At 45.3% G+C, this 13,554-nt stretch overlaps 6 non-coding genes across 6 annotated transcripts; all 6 read left to right on the plus strand.

The window, feature by feature from the left end:
* The first annotated feature begins 803 nt into the window (after nt 1-803).
* LOC130313687 (U2 spliceosomal RNA) lies at nt 804-987 on the plus strand. The gene has a single exon (XR_008861574.1). It is a non-coding gene; the product is annotated as a U2 spliceosomal RNA (small nuclear RNA).
* A 2,077-nt stretch (nt 988-3,064) lies between these two features.
* On the plus strand, nt 3,065-3,255 carry LOC130313597 (U2 spliceosomal RNA). Its single transcript, XR_008861496.1, has one exon. It is a non-coding gene; the product is annotated as a U2 spliceosomal RNA (small nuclear RNA).
* Nucleotides 3,256-5,253: 1,998 nt separating this feature from the next.
* On the plus strand, nt 5,254-5,443 carry LOC130313670 (U2 spliceosomal RNA). The gene has a single exon (XR_008861563.1). It is a non-coding gene; the product is annotated as a U2 spliceosomal RNA (small nuclear RNA).
* A 2,088-nt stretch (nt 5,444-7,531) lies between these two features.
* Nucleotides 7,532-7,721, plus strand: LOC130313649 (U2 spliceosomal RNA). The gene has a single exon (XR_008861544.1). It is a non-coding gene; the product is annotated as a U2 spliceosomal RNA (small nuclear RNA).
* Nucleotides 7,722-9,810: 2,089 nt separating this feature from the next.
* Nucleotides 9,811-10,001, plus strand: LOC130313657 (U2 spliceosomal RNA). The gene has a single exon (XR_008861551.1). It is a non-coding gene; the product is annotated as a U2 spliceosomal RNA (small nuclear RNA).
* Nucleotides 10,002-12,091: 2,090 nt separating this feature from the next.
* LOC130313669 (U2 spliceosomal RNA) lies at nt 12,092-12,283 on the plus strand. The gene has a single exon (XR_008861562.1). It is a non-coding gene; the product is annotated as a U2 spliceosomal RNA (small nuclear RNA).
* Nucleotides 12,284-13,554: the final 1,271 nt, after the last annotated feature.

A 13,554-nucleotide genomic window follows, 5' to 3' on the forward strand; every position in this document is an offset into this window, starting at 1 on the left:
GTGTTGGAAAAGACAGTCAGGCTCCTAGGTCTCCAAGATTTGGAGCCTGACATACTGGGGGACCAGAGAAAGGTATCAAAGGTCCTCAGGCGGAGTGAGGTTACCCTGGCAGTGTCCAATTTCACACAGGCAAGATCCAAAAAGGTATGGCGGAACGTGTACGGGAAGTTTCTGGCGAATGTACACAGGGATCTTGCCTGGGCAATCGTCCACCAGTGCCTCCCTACTCGTGAGTTCCAGCACAGGCGAGGACTGGTGGCGAGAGCCAAGTGCCCGAGAGATGGCTGCGGAGTGTGACGAAACGGTGCTGCACATATTTTGGAACTGCCCTTTTGCACGGGAGCTTTGGAGGAAGGTAGGCCCACTTTTGAAGTGGCCTGCGGCCTAAAAGATTTTAATCACGAATGTGTCTTTTACGGTCTTTTTAACTGCCCCAATTTTAAACAGCAGATGATCTGCTGGAATGATTATTAATTGTTTTAAAAATGCTCTGGAAAGTTAGGAACATCTTACTTTTTAAACATGATTTTATTGATGTTAAAAACTGTATAAAGCTGGCCCTGAGTGAGATGTACATCTATTACCTAAGAGACAAGAAACAGTTGGGGGGCCAGCGAGGCAGCATCCATGTGGTGTCTGCCTCTATGGAACGAAATAACAATATAATCAGTTTTTATGACATTTGTATAATGTTTTATCCTGCCATTTTTATTTTTTCTCCTTTTATTACTGGTTTTATTATTTGTATTTTAAAACTTTTGTGAACCTTTTATTATTTTGCATTTTAAATTTTGTATGGTTTCTTATTTATTCAATAAAATTTTGTTGAAACCTTATCTGTTCTTATCAGTTTAATATCTGATACGTCCCCTATCTGGGGACCATATATTAAATGGATTTTTGAGAACGGGGCCGATTTCGAAGCTTGCTTCCGTCGCCCTATGCATTGACCCGATATGGCAGTATCTTCGGTACAGTGCACCACCCCCTTACAGGGTTAAAAAGAAAGATTCCTACTTTCATTGCTACCTGCTTGCTGGCTAGCCAGCTAGCCAGCTCTGTGGGCCTTGCTGCTGCTGCAGCCAAAAAACAAAAGGTGGTGCTTCTGCTGCTTCTGCTTCTGCTTGTGTCTGGGCCCCTGTTGGAGCGTCCAGGCACAGGACTTCTGCTGCTGCTGACTAAATGGCCTCCTTAATTGGATCATTTGAGTAGCCAGCACACCTGTGCAGGTAGGGCATGACATGATAGGCAGCTGCCTTGATAGCGGGTGGGTGCTGAATGTTCCTAATTGACAAAATAAGATTAATGCTTATGAAGAAATATAAAATCTCATCCCTTCCCCAATATCGCGCCACACCCCCTACCCCTTAATTCCCTGGTTGAACTTGATGGACATATGTCTTTTTTCGACCGTACTAACTATGTAACTATGTAACATAACATGGGGGGGGGGTCTCCTGGCTGTTCACACAGGTGTGTCATTGCTGTACATTGACCATGCATTGCTTCTGTGGTATTGCAAAGGCAAAGACAAATGCTTCCAGCCATCCATTGCACTAATGGATTGGTCATCAGCTGGCTGTCTATGTCCCGCATCAATATAGACCAAAGTACAGAGGGTTAGGCTATGCTATTGTGCACCTACCTGATGCATCAGAAGGTGCGAGGCCCTTGCTAAATTCTGTGCACAGACTTTGAGATCTATGCTTTAGACTGTATCTAAACCTGCTCCAACATGGACTGACATTCTGGCCTACTTTCAGCCGATGCGACTTGTCTGTCGCTGAACAGTCGCTTTTTATGTATTCAGCACCTATGTATAATGTTGTAAAAATGCTTTAGAAGCTAAAGTCGCAGAAATGTCACACATATTTGGCCTGCAACTTTCTGTGCGACAAATTCAGACAGGAAAAATCAGTATAAATCCTTAGAAAATTATCCCCCAGTGTCTCCATCTGCTGGCGGTATTGAATAAGCATTGCTGCACCTGATGGGGTATGCATTAGACGAAAAAAAAGAAGAAAAAGAAGAATAATACGCCAGAAAAGAGGCGAAAAGGAGAAAAACGTAAAAAAAACGTGAAAAAAAAGTAAGAGGAAGAGAAGGAAAAAAAGGTGGAAATGGTTTAAAAGTGATTTCGGCGGAGAAATATATATATATATATATATATATATATATATATATATATATATATATGCGCACACACACACATAGATATAAACGTATTCTCCGTTGAGATATTGCAGCCGCTGCTGTGTCCAGGCCCAGGAGCCTTAGCACTGTGCTGTGATGTCACTCAATACCACTGACATCACTAGGTGTAAACAACATCTCTCCCTTTGCTGTGTATGTGACTATGGAGCTGTTTGGTGATGTCGTCTATTACGGCCTTCATAGAAGCAACAGGAGATTGTTGCATCCATCTAGAACCCTCAGAACTACAGTGCTATGATGTCACTCACTTCCACAGGCCTTGCAGAGTGTAAACAACAACAACCCAGCTTTGTTGTGTATGTAACCATAGGGATTTGTGATGTCACCTAGAACCTTCACAGCAGCGACAGCTTTATGAGGAGCATCAGCACTGCTCTGCCTGAGCAGAACCATCACTGCCATAGGTTGTCAAATAACCCGGATTTAACCCACACAGGTAAATGGGGTGCAGGCATGTCCTCTATGCTTACAGCTTCCCGTGGGTGTTGGTTTGATACCGTTTGGGGACAGCCAAGGAGGCATCTGCAGGCAACAAAGGTAGGTGTGTGCTTGTGTGTGTGTTTCCTATGCAGATCTAAGCCCAGTGTCACATGCAAGTAGGAGGAGTAAGAAGGGTTCCTGGCAAATCCGGGTTATGGGATTGCATTTAAAAAGGCCCCGTGGGAGTGCAATGGGCCCCTGTCTTTCTGCTTAGCAATAATGGTATGGGTTTAGGTTCTGCTGTGTGTACTGGTGGTTGACTGCCCCCCAGCCCAGAGTGTGCATGGAAAATTGTCTGGCAGCCTCCCTGACAGCAAGCAGTGATAGTGCCCATGAAGGGGACCTTGTTGGGCCCGCCCCTTTCACGGTTATCGCTTCTCGGCCTTTTGGCTAAGATCAAGTGTAGTATCTGTTCTTATCAGTTTAATATCTGATACGTCCCCTATCTGGGGACCATATATTAAATGGATTTTTGAGAACGGGGGCCGATTTCGAAGCTTGCTTCCGTCGCCCTATGCATTGACCCGATATGGCAGTATCTTCGGGTACAGTGCACCACCCCTTACAGGGTTAAAAAGAAAGATTCCTACTTTCATTGCTACCTGCTTGCTGGCTAGCCAGCTAGCCAGCCCTGTGGCCTTGCTGCTGCTGCTGCAGCCAAAAAACAAAAGGTGGTGCTGCTGCTGCTTCTGCTGCTTCTGCTTCTGCTTGTGTCTGGCCCCTGTTGGAGCGTCCAGGCACAGGACTTCTGCTGCTGCTGACTAAATGGCCTCCTTAATTGGATCATTTGAGTAGCCAGCACACCTGTGCAGGTAGGGCATGACATGATAGGCAGCTGCCTTGATAGCGGTGGGTGCTGAATGTTCCTAATTGACAAAATAAGATTAATGCTTATGAAGAAATATAAAATCTCATCCCTTCCCCAATATCGCGCCACACCCCTACCCCTTAATTCCCTGGTTGAACTTGATGGACATATGTCTTTTTTCGACCGTACTAACTATGTAACTATGTAACATAACATGGGGGGGGGGGGGGGGGGGGTTCTCCTGGCTGTTCACACAGGTGTGTCATTGCTGTACATTGACCATGCATTGCTTCTGTGGTATTGCAAAGGCAAAGACAAATGCTTCCAGCCATCCATTGCACTAATGGATTGGTCATCAGCTGGCTGTCTATGTCCCGCATCAATATAGACCAAAGTACAGTGGTTAGGCTATGCTATTGTGCACCTACCTGATGCATCAGAAGGTGCGAGGCCCTTGCTAAATTCTGTGCACAGACTTTGAGATCTATGCTTTAGACTGTATCTAAACCTGCTCCAACATGGACTGACATTCTGGCCTACTTTCAGCCGATGCGACTTGTCTGTCGCTGAACAGTCGCTTTTTATGTATTCAGCACCTATGTATAATGTTGTAAAAATGCTCTAGAAGCTAAAGTCGCAGAAATGTCACACATATTTGGCCTGCAACTTTCTGTGCGACAAATTCAGACAGGAAAAATCAGTATAAATCCTTAGAAAATTATCCCCCAGTGTCTCCATCTGCTGGCGGTATTGAATAAGCATTGCTGCACTGATGGGGTATGCATTAGACGAAAAAAAAAGAAGAAAAAGAAGAATAATACGCCCAGAAAGAGGCGAAAAGGAGAAAAACGTAAAAAAACGTGAAAAAAAAGTAAGAGGAAGAGAAGGGAAAAAAAGGTGGAAATGGGTTTAAAAGTGATTTCGGCGGAGAAAATATATATATATATATATATATATATGCGCACACACACACATAGATATAAACGTATTCTCCGTTGAGATATTGCAGCCGCTGCTGTGTCCAGGCCCAGGAGCCTTAGCACTGTGCTGTGATGTCACTCAATACCACTGACATCACTAGGTGTAAACAACATCTCTCCTTTGCTGTGTATGTGACTATGGAGCTGTTTGGTGATGTCGTCTATTACGGCCTTCATAGAAGCAACAGGAGATTGTTGCATCCATCTTGAACCTCAGAACTACAGTGCTATGATGTCACTCACTTCCACAGGCCTTGCAGAGTGTAAACAACAACAACCCAGCTTTGTTGTGTATGTAACCATAGGGATTTGTGATGTCACCTAGAACCTTCACAGCAGCGACAGCTTTATGAGGAGCATCAGCACTGCTCTGCCTGAGCAGAACCATCACCGCCATAGGTTGTCAAATAACCCGGATTTAACCCACACAGGTAAGTCCAATGGGGTGCAGGCATGTCCTCTATGCTTACAGCTTCCCGTGGGTGTTGGTTTGATACCGTTTGGGGACAGCCAAGGAGGCATCTGCAGGCAACAAAGGTAGGTGTGTGCTTGTGTGTGTGTTTCCTATGCAGATCCTAAGCCAGTGTCACATGCAAGTAGGAGTCTTGCTGCTTAGCAATAATGGTATGGGTTTAGGTTCTGCTGTGTGTACTGGTGGTTGACTGCCCCCAGCCCAGAGTGTGCATGGAAAATTGTCTGGCAGCCTCCCTGACAGCAAGCAGTGATAGTGCCCATGAAGGGGACCTTGTTGGGCCCGCCCCTTTCACGGTTATCGCTTCTCGGCCTTTTGCTAAGATCAAGTGTAGTATCTGTTCTTATCAGTTTAATATCTGATACGTCCCCTATCTGGGGACCATATATTAAATGGATTTTTGAGAACGGGGGCCGATTTCGAAGCTTGCTTCCGTCGCCCTATGCATTGACCCGATATGGCAGTATCTTCGGGTACAGTGCACCACCCCCTTACAGGGTTAAAAAGAAAGATTCCTACTTTCATTGCTACCTGCTTGCTGTGCTAGCCAGCTAGCCAGCCCTGTGGGCCTTGCTGCTGCTGCAGCCAAAAAACAAAAGGTGGTGCTGCTGCTGCTTCTGCTGCTTCTGCTTCTGCTTGTGTCTGGCCCCTGTTGGAGCGTCCAGGCACAGGACTTCTGCTGCTGCTGACTAAATGGCCTCCTTAATTGGATCATTTGAGTAGCCAGCACACCTGTGCAGGTAGGGCATGACATGATAGGCAGCTGCCTTGATAGCGGGTGGGTGCTGAATGTTCCTAATTGACAAAATAAGATTAATGCTTATGAAGAAATATAAAATCTCATCCCTTCCCCAATATCGCGCCACACCCCTACCCCTTAATTCCTGGTTGAACTTGATGGACATATGTCTTTTTTCGACCGTACTAACTATGTAACTATGTAACATAACGGGGGGGGGGGGGTCTCCTGGCTGTTTCACACAGGTGTGTCATTGCTTGTACATTGACCATGCATTGCTTCTGTGGTATTGCAAAGGCAAAGACAAATGCTTCCAGCCATCCATTGCACTAATGATTGGTCATCAGCTGGCTGTCTATGTCCCGCATCAATATAGACCAAAGTACAGAGGGTTAGGCTATGCTATTGTGCACCTACCTGATGCATCAGAAGGTGCGAGGCCCTTGCTAAATTCTGTGCACAGACTTTGAGATCTATGCTTTAGACTGTATCTAAACCTGCTCCAACATGGACTGACATTCTGGCCTACTTTCAGCCGATGCGACTTGTCTGTCGCTGAACAGTCGCTTTTTATGTATTCAGCCACCTATGTATAATGTTGTAAAATGCTCTAGAAGCTAAAGTCGCAGAAATGTCACACATATTTGGCCTGCAACTTTCTGTGCGACAAATTCAGACAGGAAAAATCAGTATAAATCCTTAGAAAATTATCCCCAGTGTCTCCATCTGCTGGCGGTATTGAATAAGCATTGCTGCACTGATGGGGTATGCATTAGACGAAAAAAAAGAAGAAAAAGAAGAATAATACGCCCAGAAAAGAGGCGAAAAGGAGAAAAACGTAAAAAACGTGAAAAAAAAGTAAGAGGAAGAGAAGGGAAAAAAAGGTGGAAATGGGTTTAAAAGTGATTTCGGCGGAGAAATATATATATATATATATATATATATATATATATATATATATATATATGCGCACACACACACATAGATATAAACGTATTCTCCGTTGAGATATTGCAGCCGCTGCTGTGTCCAGGCCCAGGAGCCTTAGCACTGTGCTGTGATGTCACTCAATACCACTGACATCACTAGGTGTAAACAACATCTCTCCTTTGCTGTGTATGTGACTATGGAGCTGTTTGGTGATGTCGTCTATTACGGCCTTCATAGAAGCAACAGGAGATTGTTGCATCCATCTTGAACCCTCAGAACTACAGTGCTATGATGTCACTCACTTCCACAGGCCTTGCAGAGTGTAAACAACAACAACCCAGCTTTGTTGTGTATGTAACCATAGGGATTTGTGATGTCACCTAGAACCTTCACAGCAGCGACAGCTTTATGAGGAGCATCAGCACTGCTCTGCCTGAGCAGAACCATCACCGCCATAGGTTGTCAAATAACCCGGATTTAACCCACACAGGTAAGTCCAATGGGGTGCAGGCATGTCCCTCTATGCTTACAGCTTCCCGTGGGTGTTGGTTTGATACCGTTTGGGGACAGCCAAGGAGGCATCTGCAGGCAACAAAGGTAGGTGTGTGCTTGTGTGTGTGTTTCCTATGCAGATCCTAAGCCCAGTGTCACATGCAAGTAGGAGGAGTAAGAAGGGTTCCTGGCAAATCCGGGTTATGGATTGCATTTAAAAGGCCCCGTGGGAGTGCAATGGGCCCCTGTCTTGCTGCTTAGCAATAATGGTATGGGTTTAGGTCTGCTGTGTGTACTGGTGGTTGACTGCCCCCCAGCCCAGAGTGTGCATGGAAAATTGTCTGGCAGCCTCCCTGACAGCAAGCAGTGATAGTGCCCATGAAGGGGACCTTGTTGGGCCCGCCCCTTTCACGGTTATCGCTTCTCGGCCTTTTGGCTAAGATCAAGTGTAGTATCTGTTCTTATCAGTTTAATATCTGATACGTCCCCTATCTGGGGACCATATATTAAATGGATTTTTGAGAACGGGGGCCGATTTCGAAGCTTGCTTCGTCGCCCTATGCATTGACCCGATATGGCAGTATCTTCGGGTACAGTGCACCACCCCCTTACAGGGTTAAAAAGAAAGATTCTACTTTCATTGCTACCTGCTTGCTGGCTAGCAGCTAGCCAGCCCTGTGGGCCTTGCTGCTGCTGCAGCCAAAAAACAAAAGGTGGTGCTGCTGCTGCTTCTGCTGCTTCTGCTTCTGCTTGTGTCTGGCCCCCTGTTGGAGCGTCCAGGCACAGGACTTCTGCTGCTGCTGACTAAATGGCCTCCTTAATTGGATCATTTGAGTAGCCAGCACACCTGTGCAGGTAGGGCATGACATGATAGGCAGCTGCCTTGATAGCGGGTGGGTGCTGAATGTTCCTAATTGACAAAATAAGATTAATGCTTATGAAGAAATATAAAATCTCATCCCTTCCCCAATATCGCGCCACACCCCTACCCCTTAATTCCCTGGTTGAACTTGATGGACATATGTCTTTTTTCGACCGTACTAACTATGTAACTATGTAACATAACATGGGGGGGGGGGGGTCTCCTGGCTGTTCACACAGGTGTGTCATTGCTGTACATTGACCATGCATTGCTTCTGTGGTATTGCAAAGGCAAAGACAAATGCTTCCAGCCATCCATTGCACTAATGGATTGGTCATCAGCTGGCTGTCTATGTCCCGCATCAATATAGACCAAAGTACAGAGGGTTAGGCTATGCTATTGTGCACCTACCTGATGCATCAGAAGGTGCGAGGCCCTTGCTAAATTCTGTGCACAGACTTTGAGATCTATGCTTTAGACTGTATCTAAACCTGCTCCAACATGGACTGACATTCTGGCCTACTTTCAGCCGATGCGACTTGTCTGTCGCTGAACAGTCGCTTTTTATGTATTCAGCACCTATGTATAATGTTGTAAAAATGCTCTAGAAGCTAAAGTCGCAGAAATGTCACACATATTTGGCCTGCAACTTTCTGTGCGACAAATTCAGACAGGAAAAATCAGTATAAATCCTTAGAAAATTATCCCCCAGTGTCTCCATCTGCTGGCGGTATTGAATAAGCATTGCTGCACTGATGGGGGTATGCATTAGACGAAAAAAAAGAAGAAAAAGAAGAATAATACGCCCAGAAAAGAGGCGAAAAGGAGAAAAACGTAAAAAAACGTGAAAAAAAAGTAAGAGGAAGAGAAGGGAAAAAAGGTGGAAATGGGTTTAAAAGTGATTTCGGCGGAGAAATATATATATATATATATATATATATATATATATATATATATATATATATATGCGCACACACACACATAGATATAAACGTATTCTCCGTGAGATATTGCAGCCGCTGCTGTGTCCAGGCCCAGGAGCCTTAGCACTGTGCTGTGATGTCACTCAATACCACTGATATCACTAGGTGTAAACAACATCTCTCCTTTGCTGTGTATGTGACTATGGAGCTGTTTGGTGATGTCGTCTATTACGGCCTTCATAGAAGCAACAGGAGATTGTTGCATCCATCTTGAACCCTCAGAACTACAGTGCTATGATGTCACTCACTTCCACAGGCCTTGCAGAGTGTAAACAACAACAACCCAGCTTTGTTGTGTATGTAACCATAGGGATTTGTGATGTCACCTAGAACCTTCACAGCAGCGACAGCTTTATGAGGAGCATCAGCACTGCTCTGCCTGAGCAGAACCATCACCGCCATAGTTGTCAATAACCCGGATTTAACCCACACAGGTAAGTCCAATGGGGTGCAGGCATGTCCTCTATGCTGACAGCTTCCCGTGGGTGTTGGTTTGATACCGTTTGGGGACAGCCAAGGAGGCATCTGCAGCAACAAAGGTAGGTGTGTGCTTGTGTGTGTGTTTCCTATGCAGATCCTAAGCCCAGTGTCACATGCAAGTAGGAGGAGTAAGAAGGGTTCCTGGCAAATCCGGGTTATGGATTGCATTTAAAAAGGCCCGTGGGAGTGCAATGGGCCCCTGTCTTGCTGCTTAGCAATAATGGTATGGGTTTAGGTTCTGCTGTGTGTACTGGTGGTTGACTGCCCCCAGCCCAGAGTGTGCATGGAAAATTGTCTGGCAGCCTCCCTGACAGCAAGCAGTGATAGTGCCCATGAAGGGGACCTTGTTGGGCCCGCCCCTTTCACGGTTATCGCTTCTCGGCCTTTTGGCTAAGATCAAGTGTAGTATCTGTTCTTATCAGTTTAATATCTGATACGTCCCCTATCTGGGGACCATATATTAAATGGATTTTTGAGAACGGGGGCCGATTTCGAAGCTTGCTTCCGTCACCCTATGCATTGACCCGATATGGCAGTATCTTCGGGTACAGTGCACCACCCCCTTACAGGGTTAAAAAGAAAGATTCCTACTTTCATTGCTACCTGCTTGCTGGCTAGCAGCTAGCCAGCCCTGTGGGCCTTGCTGCTGCTGCAGCCAAAAAACAAAAGGTGGTGGTGCTGCTGCTGCTTCTGCTGCTTCTGCTTCTGCTTGTGTCTGGCCCCTGTTGGAGCGTCCAGGCACAGGACTTCTGCTGCTGCTGACTAAATGGCCTCCTTAATTGGATCATTTGAGTAGCCAGCACACCTGTGCAGGTAGGGCATGACATGATAGGCAGCTGCCTTGATAGCGGGTGGGTGCTGAATGTTCCTAATTGACAAACTAAGATTAATGCTTATGAAGAAATATAAAATCTCATCCCTTCCCCAATATCGCGCCACACCCCTACCCCTTAATTCCCTGGTTGAACTTGATGGACATATGTCTTTTTTCGACCGTACTAACTATGTAACTATGTAACATAACATGGGGGGGGGGTCTCCTGGCTGTTCACACAGGTGTGTCATTGCTGTACATTGACCATGCATTGCTTCTGTGGTATTGCAAAGGCAAAGACAAATGCTTCCAGCCATCCATTGCACTAATGGATTGGTCATCAGCTGGCTGTCTATGTCCCGCATCAATATAGACCAAAGTACAGAGGGTTAGGCTATGCTATTGTGCACCTACCTGATGCATCAGAAGGTGCGAGGCCCCTTGCTAAATTCTGTGCACAGACTTTGAGATCTATGCTTTAGACTGTATCTAAACCTGCTCCAACATGGACTGACATTCTGGCCTACTTTCAGCCGATGCGACTTGTCTGTCGCTGAACAGTCGCTTTTTATGTATTCAGCACCTATGTATAATATTGTAAAAATGCTCTAGAAGCTAAAGTCGCAGAAATGTCACACATATTTGGCCTGCAACTTTCTGTGCGACAAATTCAGACAGGAAAAATCAGTATAAATCCTTAGAAAATTATCCCCCAGTGTCTCCATCTGCTGGCGGTATTGAATAAGCATTGCTGCACTGATGGGGTATGCATTAGACGAAAAAAAAGAAGAAAAAGAAGAATAATACGCCCAGAAAAGAGGCGAAAAGGAGAAAAACGTAAAAAAACGTGAAAAAAAAGTAAGAGGAAGAGAAGGGAAAAAAAGGTGGAAATGGGTTTAAAAAGTGATTTCGGCGGAGAAATATATATATATATATATATATATATATATATATATTATATTATATATGCGCACACACACACATAGATATAAACGTATTCTCCGTTGAGATATTGCAGCCGCTGCTGTGTCCAGGCCCAGGAGCCTTAGCACTGTGCTGTGATGTCACTCAATACCACTGACATCACTAGGTGTAAACAACATCTCTCCTTTGCTGTGTATGTGACTATGGAGCTGTTTGGTGATGTCGTCTATTACGGCCTTCATAGAAGCAACAGGAGATTGTTGCATCCATCTTGAACCCTCAGAACTACAGTGCTATGATGTCACTCACTTCCACAGGCCTTGCAGAGTGTAAACAACAACAACCCAGCTTTGTTGTGTATGTAACCATAGGGATTGTGATGTCACCTAGAACCTTCACAGCAGCGACAGCTTTATGAGGAGCATCAGCACTGCTCTGCCTGAGCAGAACCATCACCGCCATAGGTTGTCAAATAACCCGGATTTAACCCACACAGGTAAGTCCAATGGGGTGCAGGCATGTCCTCTATGCTGACAGCTTCCCGTGGGTGTTGGTTTGATACCGTTTGGGGACAGCCAAGGAGGCATCTGCAGGCAACAAAGGTAGGTGTGTGCTTGTGTGTGTGTTTCCTATGCAGATCCTAAGCCCAGTGTCACATGCAAGTAGGAGGAGTAAGAAGGGTTCCTGGCAAATCCGGGTTATGGATTGCATTTAAAAGGCCCCGTGGGAGTGCAATGGGCCCCTGTCTTGCTGCTTAGCAATAATGGTATGGTTTAGGTTCTGCTGTGTGTACTGGTGGTTGACTGCCCCCCAGCCCAGAGTGTGCATGAAAATTGTCTGGCAGCCTCCCTGACAGCAAGCAGTGATTAGTGCCCATGAAGGGGACCTTGTTGGGCCCGCCCCTTTCACGGTTATCGCTTCTCGGCCTTTTGGCTAAGATCAAGTGTAGTATCTGTTCTTATCAGTTTAATATCTGATACGTCCCCTATCTGGGGGACCATATATTAAATGGATTTTTGAGAACGGGGGCCGATTTCGAAGCTTGCTTCCGTCACCCTATGCATTGACCCGATATGGCAGTATCTTCGGGTACAGTGCACCACCCCTTACAGGGTTAAAAAGAAAGATTCCTACTTTCATTGCTACCTGCTTGCTGGCTAGCCAGCTAGCCAGCCCTGTGGGCCTTGCTGCTGCTGCAGCCAAAAAACAAAAGGTGGTGCTGCTGCTGCTTCTGCTGCTTCTGCTTCTGCTTGTGTCTGGCCCCTGTTGGAGCTCCAGGCACAGGACTTCTGCTGCTGCTGACTAAATGGCCTCCTTAATTGGATCATTTGAGTAGCCAGCACACCTGTGCAGGTAGGGCATGACATGATAGGCAGCTGCCTTGATAGCGGGTGGGTGCTGAATGTTCCTAATTGACAAAATAAGATTAATGCTTATGAAGAAATATAAAATCTCATCCCTTCCCAATATCGCGCCACACCCCTACCCCTTAATTCCCTGGTTGAACTTGATGGACATATGTCTTTTTTTCGACCGTACTAACTATGTAACTATGTAACATAACATGGGGGGGGGTCTCCTGGCTGTTCACACAGGTGTGTCATTGCTGTACATTGACCATGCATTGCTTCTGTGGTATTGCAAAGGCAAAGACAAATGCTTCCAGCCATCCATTGCACTAATGGATTGGTCATCAGCTGGCTGTCTATGTCCCGCATCAATATAGACCAAAGTACAGAGGGTTAGGCTATGCTATTGTGCACCTACCTGATGCATCAGAAGGTGCGAGGCCCTTGCTAAATTCTGTGCACAGACTTTGAGATCTATGCTTTAGACTGTATCTAAACCTGCTCCAACATGGACTGACATTCTGGCCTACTTTCAGCCGATGCGACTTGTCTGTCGCTGAACAGTCGCTTTTTATGTATTCAGCACCTATGTATAATGTTGTAAAAATGCTCTAGAAGCTAAAGTCGCAGAAATGTCACACATATTTGGCCTGCAACTTTCTGTGCGACAAATTCAGACAGGAAAAATCAGTATAAATCCTTAGAAAATTATCCCCCAGTGTCTCCATCTGCTGGCGGTATTGAATAAGCATTGCTGCACTGATGGGGTATGCATTAGACGAAAAAAAAGAAGAAAAAGAAGAATAATACGCCCAGAAAAGAGGCGAAAAGGAGAAAAACGTAAAAAAACGTGAAAAAAAAGTAAGAGGAAGAGAAGGGAAAAAAAGGTGGAAATGGGTTTAAAAGTGATTTCGGCGGAGAAATATATATATATATATATATATATATATATATATATATATATATATATATATATATATATGCGCACACACACACATAGATATAAACGTATTCTCCGTTGAGATAT

Source organism: Hyla sarda, unplaced genomic scaffold (genome assembly GCF_029499605.1).
Source record: "Hyla sarda isolate aHylSar1 unplaced genomic scaffold, aHylSar1.hap1 scaffold_178, whole genome shotgun sequence".
In the NCBI taxonomy this organism is placed as follows: Eukaryota; Metazoa; Chordata; class Amphibia; order Anura; family Hylidae; genus Hyla; species Hyla sarda.